This window comes from Bubalus kerabau, chromosome X (genome assembly GCF_029407905.1).
Source record: "Bubalus kerabau isolate K-KA32 ecotype Philippines breed swamp buffalo chromosome X, PCC_UOA_SB_1v2, whole genome shotgun sequence".
NCBI lineage: Eukaryota > Metazoa > Chordata > Mammalia > Artiodactyla > Bovidae > Bubalus > Bubalus kerabau.
In genome coordinates this window covers 101,032,556-101,041,535 of record NC_073647.1, presented here as the reverse complement: position 1 = coordinate 101,041,535, position 8,980 = coordinate 101,032,556, and the positions used below count along the sequence as shown (strand labels likewise).

Here is an 8,980-nt window from a genome sequence, read left to right as displayed (position 1 = left end):
AGTTATTTTCCTAAAATGGATCTAATTTTGCCATTTCCTCACTGGAAAATATTCATTGACTTCCAGTCACCCACTGCAGTGTTTCTCAAATATATATATATATATATATATATATATATATATATATAGCTGCACATTACAGTCTGAAAGAGTTAATCGCTCAACTGTCTGACTCTTTGTGACCCCTGGACTGTAGCCCACCAGGCTCCTCTGTCCATGGAATTCTCCAGGCACGAATACCAAAGTGGGTAGCCATTCCCTTCTCCAGGGGATCTTTCCACCCCAGGGATCAAACCAGGTCTCCCACAATGCAGGCAGATTCTTTACTGTCTGATCTACCAGGGAAGCTCACTACAATCTCTAGGAGAGCTTGTTACAAATATCCTTTCCTGGGCTCCATCTTCAAAAATTGTATTTTAATTGGTCCACTCTTCTTATCAATGCAGTGACATAGGAGTCACTCTGAAATGATGTTCAAACATCGGTTCCTGTAACTTGACTCTCTTTATCCTCCCCTGTCATACATTCACCTTTTATTCCAACCACATAAATCTTTAGGGTCAGTCTTCTGCCTTTATTTCCCCCTTTTGATACCAGTCCTGTCTCAGCTCAAGGCTCAGCAAAACATCACTTCTGTCGTATCTTCCCTGCATCTTCCAGAGAGTGACTTTTTTTCTCCTAAGGTTCCGCAGATTTTGTGCAGATCTGGATTACAATAGTGCATTATTCTATATTCTTACTCTACTACTAGTCTGAGAGCCACTTTGATATAGGACAGTCATGTTCCTTGTCGGGGAACTGAATGACATGCTCTCTGGGTTTGGTATTACAATGAATCCCATGTGGGTTTGTTGCATCAGGATGTGTTTCCGTGTGCATGACTTGATCACTTTCTCTTCCCATGGCCCCTAACTTCATCTCTTTAAATATTCCACCTTTTCTTTTCCTGCTTTGTGAGTTTTCTCCTTGTACTGACTATAACATAGAAAATATAAGTACATTTTTCATTTAGTAAGAACACACTTTATGCTCCCTGTTCTAAATTTTAAAACAGAATGGAGTACTATTTCCCCCCCTAAGAAAAATTCCACAAATATAATTGTTTCTTAAGAAAATATAAGTAGCTCTAAATTGTATTCTAAATACAATTGAGGTTTGTATTAAAAACCTCAGTATACAAAATTTTCTCATCTCTGATTTCATTCAATAAATATTTATTGAGTGCCTGTTATAGCACAAGAAAATGAAGGTGTCTAAATCCTAGGATTTAATATTTCAAGCTAAGGTTTAAAAAAGTTCAAGCTTTTGAAAAAGAACATGACATAACCAAATGGAAGATATGTAGCCTCTAAATCTTTTCCTCTACAAATTTCTGCTTATTAATGTCTCTGTTCTGATGTAGTCACATAACTTTTATCTTAATTTTATAGGTCATGTGCTTTCTGGAGGCTCTAAAGTGAAATTAAATCACACGAAGAAGGTTATATATCAGACAGTACTTGAAGGACACTGAAATAGATTATTGAGTTAGTAAAAATATTTCCCTGAAAAAGGTTTGAGAAGCCCTTTGGGTCTGAAGCAATTATACCTCCAGGGTCAGTTGTTATATAACAATTGCATTTTTATTTTTAAAATGGCACTTTTAAATTAGGCAGTACTATCATTTTTCATATTTCACATTAAAATAATTAGTTTCTGTGCAGGTAATATGCACATATGGTAGGTAGTATGTTTTCTCCAATAGCCATACCCTGTCAGCCTGTAAATTCTAAACAGCTACAGTGGATAGCGAGTACTGTGTAGAGAGCTGATCTAGACCCGCTCTCCCTTTCTCTGCTGTTTAATACCTGGCTGAGCAAGTCTGATTAAAATTGCCTGTGCCAATTGTTTTGTGATTAATAGAAATGAAAATGAAAAGAAATACACAAGTGTTCAGAAATAGTAACTGCTATTTTTATGTTTTCTTTAAGCCATAGTTCTAGTTAGGATTTTATCAGATTAATCTGGTATATTCTATAGTGAAACCAAGGAATCTAGAAAATGAAGTTGCTTTATTGCTACCTCTGTGTGCATATGAGTATTCAAAATATTTGATTTGCAATTAGAGTTCAAAGTATTCAGTTAATTTCTTCCTCTGAAAAAAATATAGTCTTTTGAGTTTGTGGCCTGCTTTATCCAAAATCTAAAGAGCCGGTTCCATTCATTATAATACAAAGAATAGAGGTACTGATATTGACCTTTTTAAAAAAGTATTTCTTTAAAATATAGAGAGGTTGACTAAAACACAGCCATTCCAAAAATCTATGCTATATAGTTCATGCTCAGATTATTTTTACTGTGGTAATAATTCTGCATAAAAGAATAATGGGTCTGGAAATCCTAATGAAGTCATCAGCTCCCTAAAAATCATTCCTGTCCTTAAGGCTATGTTATAAAATTCCCAGAAGAGATCTTCATGTCTGCTTTGATCTTGCATTGTTTTGGTAAGAAAGCTATTAAATTTCTAGAGTTTTTACTGTGAATACCTGAGCAATTTCTCTCATGTACACGTACTCTTTACATACCAGATTTCAGAACAGAATATCAATTCTTTTAAATATTCATATAATCTCCAGACAATGGTGTATAAGTACTCAAAAGAACATATTTTTTCAATTTTAAAGCTATTTTATTTTTATACTTGAGAATTCACCCACCATGTCTCCATTGATAAAGTTAATGGATAAGCAGACAACCCAAGAAAGGGTAACTACCAGTTGGATATGGGGAATTTTTGCAGCTCTTAAATTTTGCAGGAAATACATAGCTAGAAAATCTCACAGGTTTGCCAAGTCCTAAATTGCTTATCCACACTAGACTAAGCCATGTTATGATTTTGATGAAGATAATATTGCTTGATTTCTGTGGTTTCACTATGTTTTCCCTACTCAAAGTTTAGTGAAAAAGACAGTCTCTATCTCTCAACCTTGCATCCATTATCTATTTAATATATCATTATTCCACACTCTCTGGTCCTTATCAAATTATCAAATTTCACAAGTTGAACAAAAAGCAGTAGAATAAATGACTGCTTGCTTCATATTATAGAATCCAATCCAACCTGGATTAATCTATGACCATATGAATCCAGAATGTGAACTGGGCCTAGATAACTGCATTCAGGTTGGCTCACATTCCCATTTAAACTCAGGAAAAGTCCTTACAGACCATCAGTTACTTGGGGCCAATAAAACCTGTACGTCCAGAGTTAGGCATGAAACAGTATGGCCTTAAAAACGTGAAAGAAAAGAGGCTAAGTGTAGGTTTCTTTAATAATTTGTCCTCTCTACCATTAGACAAGATTTGAGAATTTAGGGAAGGGAGCATTGGTGATAAGTTAAAGGGCAGTAGTTCATAGTTGTTGTTCAGCCGCTAAGTCATGTCTGACGCCGTGACTCCATGCTGTCCTCCACTGTCTCCAGAGTTTGCTCAAATTCATGTCCATTGAGTCAGCAGTGCTATCTAACCATCTCATCCTCTGCTGTCCTCTTTTCCTTTTGCCTTCAATCTTTCCCAGCATCAGGGTCTTTTCCAGTGAGTCGGCTCTTTGCATCAGCTGCCCAAAATATTGAAGCTTCAGCCTCAGTCCTTCCAATGACTATTCAGGGTTGATTTCCTTTAGGATTGAGTGACTTGTTCTCCTCGAAGTTCATAGTGGCAGTGATTTAACATGTACGTTACCTAACTATCATATCGCCGAAGCAAAGACCATCTCAAAGGGCTCTGCTCCTCTTCTTGGAGTTGATCGCGTTCCAAGGCAGTGCTCCGGGCACTTGCCTGGAGGCTGCGCCCCGGCTTGTCCACAGCCCTGTGCAGCTGTGGAGCTTGGAAGAGTGTTACAGGACTGCTGGATTAGCCCCAAAAAGTCAACCTCATTTTCAATTTACTGGCTCTTGTTGCTTTATGTCATGCTGACCTTACATGAGTTTGTTTGCTTTCTTTCTACTCGGGGAGAGATGGGAAGGCATTACTTTAAGCTTTTGAAAGCTAAAGCTGGTTGAAAGCTTTAACTGACAAAAGACTTACAGAGAAATGTGAATTAAGCAGCTAAGAAAGCTTACCCTCTCCATTGCTTTAAAGAAAATTAAATTATTAACTGCAGTGCGACATCAGTATCATGGTCAACATTTAGATATATATGAGCAAACGATTTAAATGATATTATAATCTTTTGAAATTGCTCTTAATACATCAAATCCTAATATATCCAATTTAGCAAGCATAACTTTTTCTAAATGAAACCTACTTAAAATGTTTTCCTCTTGTCAATTACATATAAAGCTTAACACCTCTTTCTATGAAATCTACTTACCTGTGACAGGTTTTTGTTGTTGTTATGAATTATTTATAGAAAGCAGTTGTTTAAAACTTTGCCATTAAACTTTTATGAACCCCCACCCTCAGAAAGCTAGATTTTTAAGTATCTCCCCACCAAACTGTATTCCTATTAAGAAATAATTGTTTTGTTTTCTTCACATTTTTTATTCAAAGACATATCAATTAGAGTTGCTGAGTAGCATAACAATCATGTCCACACTGATTTAATGGGTTTTGTGCAACTTTCACTGGGTAAATGAGAAAATGTTTTAAAAATAAGTAATAGAAAAATAATCAATGGGCATCTATCATTGCTTTCTCTAAGAGCTTTAAAATTCATGAGAAACATCAGAAGTTTTATGTAAGTTAATATAATCATACCATATTCTCATCAAAACAGAGATATGCAGCTCTGCTTATTCTCTATAGACTAAGAATAGTATCCAACATTTACTTAAAGTGGTGAGTCCTGTATTTGGTGTAACCGAGGGTAGAAAGAGATTTTTCAAGTGGCAGTCTTTAGAACTCATCATTGTAACCAATTTAGTTTCTTCTTATGAACTGAGTACAATGTGCATTTTCACTTTTTCTGATACATGTACATCCACAAGAAAAGTCAGGACATAGAGTTTTTTTTTTAAGTTTTTCATGTTGAAATTTGGGATAAAAACAAGAAAAATATAAAAATTCTTCTTATTTTGCAAGGAGTAAATACAACTTACAGAAGTGAAATGGAGAAGTACTCTAAACAGTAGCTTTTCCCCTTTATTATTGAGTGAACAATTATGCTGATGATACAAAACATGATTATCTACAATGATAACAATGGTAAATGTTAGAAAAATAATCACATACTCTCCAATCATATAAAATATAAATATGCCGAGAAGCTTACTTTTTGCTTTTTAATAAAGATGCCCATTTTCTAACTTGAGGATAAATAGTTTAGAAAAAAATCACTGATCTTTAAGTTTCTGTTTAGCTACCAGTTAGGTGTCAACACGTAAAAAGCAGGGAGAGAAAAAGGAGAGGGGAGAAAGAGACAGGGAGAGAGACAAGAAAGGGGGAAAGAAAGAGAAAGGGAGCAGGAAAGGAAGAATGAAGGAGGGACTACAAGAAGGAAAGAAGGAAGGAAGGGGGAGGAAGGAAAAAGTTAGGAACAAATTATCCATTTCAACTCTGAAACTAAAATTTTATTAATAGTTTACATTAATATGAAGTAACTGACTCTCGGTTATCTATGTTAATATAAAGAAAAAAAAAGCTCTGAAATACAAAAACAAAAAAATTGTGGGTTTTTTTTTTTTTCTGCAAAGTTGAAAAGTCTTACTTTAGGAGTCAGTTTTTAAATTTATCTTATTTAGGAATCATTTTGTTCTTCACCAACCAGTTACAAACATTACTGTGTTGCATGTCAGTTATTCTACCAGAATGTGGAGAAAAGTAATGAATAAAATACATTAGACAGCACTCCTACCTTCTCTGAGTTTACAGTTGGATGGGGACTAGACTCAGGTAAATAGATAGTTACGATGCTGTGTATTGAACGTCATGGTAGAGAAAGTACAAGGAGCCATCGGAGCACATGAGGGGCACCTAGGCTGAATTTAAGAGTGGACAAAGGCATCTTGATAAAAGGTTTCTCAGTCGTGATCTAAAAGTGGTTTAACAATTAGTTGAGCATGCAGAATTAACAAATGCCCAAGGCAGGAAGGGAAGAGTATTCCAGCCAGGAGGTAACGGCACAGGCACAGACCTAATGGTGAGAGGACGGGTGGGGGCTGATGATGAGACGGAAGAAAACCAGGTCCAGGAAATTAATGGTCTTGTAACCACGTTCAATCGTGCAGTCTTGATGCCTGTTTAAACAGGAGAGCAGCAGAATTCAGATTGGTGTATAAGAGAGCTCACCCTCACTGCCATCTGGAGAACAGAACTGGAGATAGAGAGAACATTTGTTAGGAAGTTGCAGTATTCTAGTGGAAAATAGTGGCCATAAACATAAGAGTTGGAGGTGATCATTTCCTCCTCCCTAGTTTTCCAGAGATTAAAAAAAAAAAAAAGAATTGACAGAGTTTATGGAAATAGGTAAAACATGCCATATACATTGTCAAACATAGGTCAGATGCCTGTTCTGTCACTGTTGAAATTTCAAATTTTTCATTAAAAAAGATGATAAAAAAAACTAAGAAATTTAGTATACCAAATTCTAGAATCTTATCAAACAATCTCTACCCCTCCACCAATATCCTCACTTTTACACATCTATTAAATCTCAAGATCCTGGATTTTGCACAAAGGTAAGACTAGAACAGCTTAAGAATCAGCAAATGGGAAAAGAAAAGGAAACTAAGCTGTATTCAGCTAAAAAAAAAATAAAGACATCTTTTGTATAGATCCTTCTTCAGATGCTGTTATTCAGTATAATTGCAAAATAGTACGTACAAAAATGCTTAGTTCTCTGCAAGGAGTCTTGACGTCTTGAGGATGTCTTATTCATGAAGACGTCTTCGTGATGCCTTCACAGGGGGCGTGGAGTCGAGGAAGGAGGGCTGGTGAGTGAGAGAGTGGGGAACGAACTTGGCACATGGAAATAGCCTATCTATGGCTTTTCGTTTCACAGAGCCTTATTTTGAATTATCTCCCCCAGTTTCCATCCAGTGCTGTTCTTCCTTTTCCCTTCCACTAACCCATGACAACTGGGAAAAGGAAGACACTTACGTGGGTGCAGTGGTGATGGGAAGGGGTCTTCTTTCTCCTGGACCTCAGTGGCCTCGCCCGTCCCTCACCATGCCTGGTCATCAGAACCCACTGCTGTCACCTCTTGTTTAAGACGCCGGCTCATAATCGCATCTGTTCTCTTTTGTCCAGGATGCAGGGGGCTGTGACCTCTTTGTGACTTGTCTGATTTTGTCTGATTGTCTGACTTGTCTGATTTTGAAGGAATCTTCCATTCCTTCCTGGCTCAGCACATCCTTCTGAGGCCCAGCTGCTTTCCCCATCTGGCTTCTGTGTGTGGTCACCTTTTCTGCAAAGCCCCCACCCAGCCGGCACCATGTTGAATCCATGCTTTCCTGAGATGTTTGCAGACTTTGTATCCTTGCACTAAAGCCATGGTTTTCTTGGATTTCCCCTGACTAGTCTGGGTATTCTCTTGCTCATCCCACTTCCTTCAAAACTGGGACGCTATCATCTGATCTTCTTACTCTTCCAGTTCCCTCTTCTGAATCACAGACGCCTCTCACTTTCTCTTCCTGTCTGTTGGAGGCTTCCCCTGGGTCTTAGACTGAGTCTGCTTCATCTATTCCTGGGAATCCTTTCTGTTTGAGTCCACCGCTTGAGGATGTCTTTGAGATTTAGAGAATCATTTTATTTTTTTCTTGGAAAGCCCCATCCTCCAGACTTGTCTTGCTCTAGATGTCAAGGACTAATTGTGAAATCAGAAGGTAAATGTCAACTTCCTTTAAGCATTTCTGCTGTAACAGTTCTAATTCTTCTTGGAGCAACATAGCTGCTTCCAACTCACTAGGACCAGGTGTCAAAGAGAAAAACACAAAAATTAATATATCTCAATAAATATATTCTTTGGATGTGCTTTTGGAATCATATGAATTTTTCTGTCAAGAGGGTGAGACTCTCTCTTCCCCTGTACACTCCTGATTCTGTGTGTATGTGTGTGTGCTCAGTCATGTCCAACTCTTTGTGAATCCATGGACTCTAGTCCTCCAGGCTCCTCTGTCCATGGAATTACTGGTTGGGAACAAATGCATACCTATAAAAATTATAGCATAGTGGGATTTTAGTGGCATCATCACATACTAATTTTTAATCTAATGCTTTGTACTCACCTGAAAGATTTAGTAGACTTCTTGACACGTAGTTGATTTTTACATTTTGTTATGTCAAAGTTGATGAAGAATCCTCTCTATTCCTTGTTAGTTAAACTAGTGCAATATTTGGCAAGAGATACAAGGAATCATCATTTTCCTCTCTCAAGATCCATACCTCTTTAGGTTTCCATTGCTACTATCCTATTTTCAGTAGATTGTAGTGCTAATACAGAAGATTTATACCTTGAAAGATATTTTAGCCCCGATATACTTCTTGAGTCCAGTTCCACACTCCTAGCTCCTCATTTTTAAGTGGAGAGACAATATTTGAAATTCATCTGAGGTTCTTACAGTGAGGATTAGATTCTCCTTTTGTGTTTGCCTGGCACTGGTTCCCTGGTGATGGTCGGGTGACAAATGCAAAACTAAGAATCAGGTGATAGTGAGTGCCTGACAATCGCGTCACACACTTCTTTTCAATCTAATGTTCAGAACTCCACTTTGTTTCTACACTAGAGGTAGACTTCAGAGAAAATATTTTGTGATTTACGTGAAAAAACTGAGTCAGTCTGTTCCACTTGACAGGGCTCTGACATTAAATTGGTTGGTAGTTTGAAAGTGAACGAAATATATTTTTCAAACAACAATTTACCACTAATTAATTAGCCTGTGTGATATCAAAATAAGCACTTCTATATGTCTTACCTCAATACAGTTATATACAAGATGCATAAAATCATCAGTCACTTTAAATTTATGATCAACATTTCAGGTTGTATGGTAGTGAATGTGGT

The 8,980-nt window shown here is 37.1% G+C and overlaps 1 long non-coding RNA gene across 1 annotated transcript; it reads right to left on the bottom strand.

The window, feature by feature from the left end:
* Positions 1 to 5,573: 5,573 nt before the first annotated feature.
* LOC129639062 (uncharacterized) lies at positions 5,574 to 7,601 on the bottom strand. Its single transcript, XR_008708148.1, has 3 exons — positions 7,078 to 7,601; positions 6,802 to 6,908; positions 5,574 to 6,292 (listed from the first exon to the last, which is right to left on the bottom strand). It is a non-coding gene; the product is annotated as an uncharacterized LOC129639062 (long non-coding RNA).
* Between the last annotated feature and the right edge of the window lie 1,379 nt (positions 7,602 to 8,980).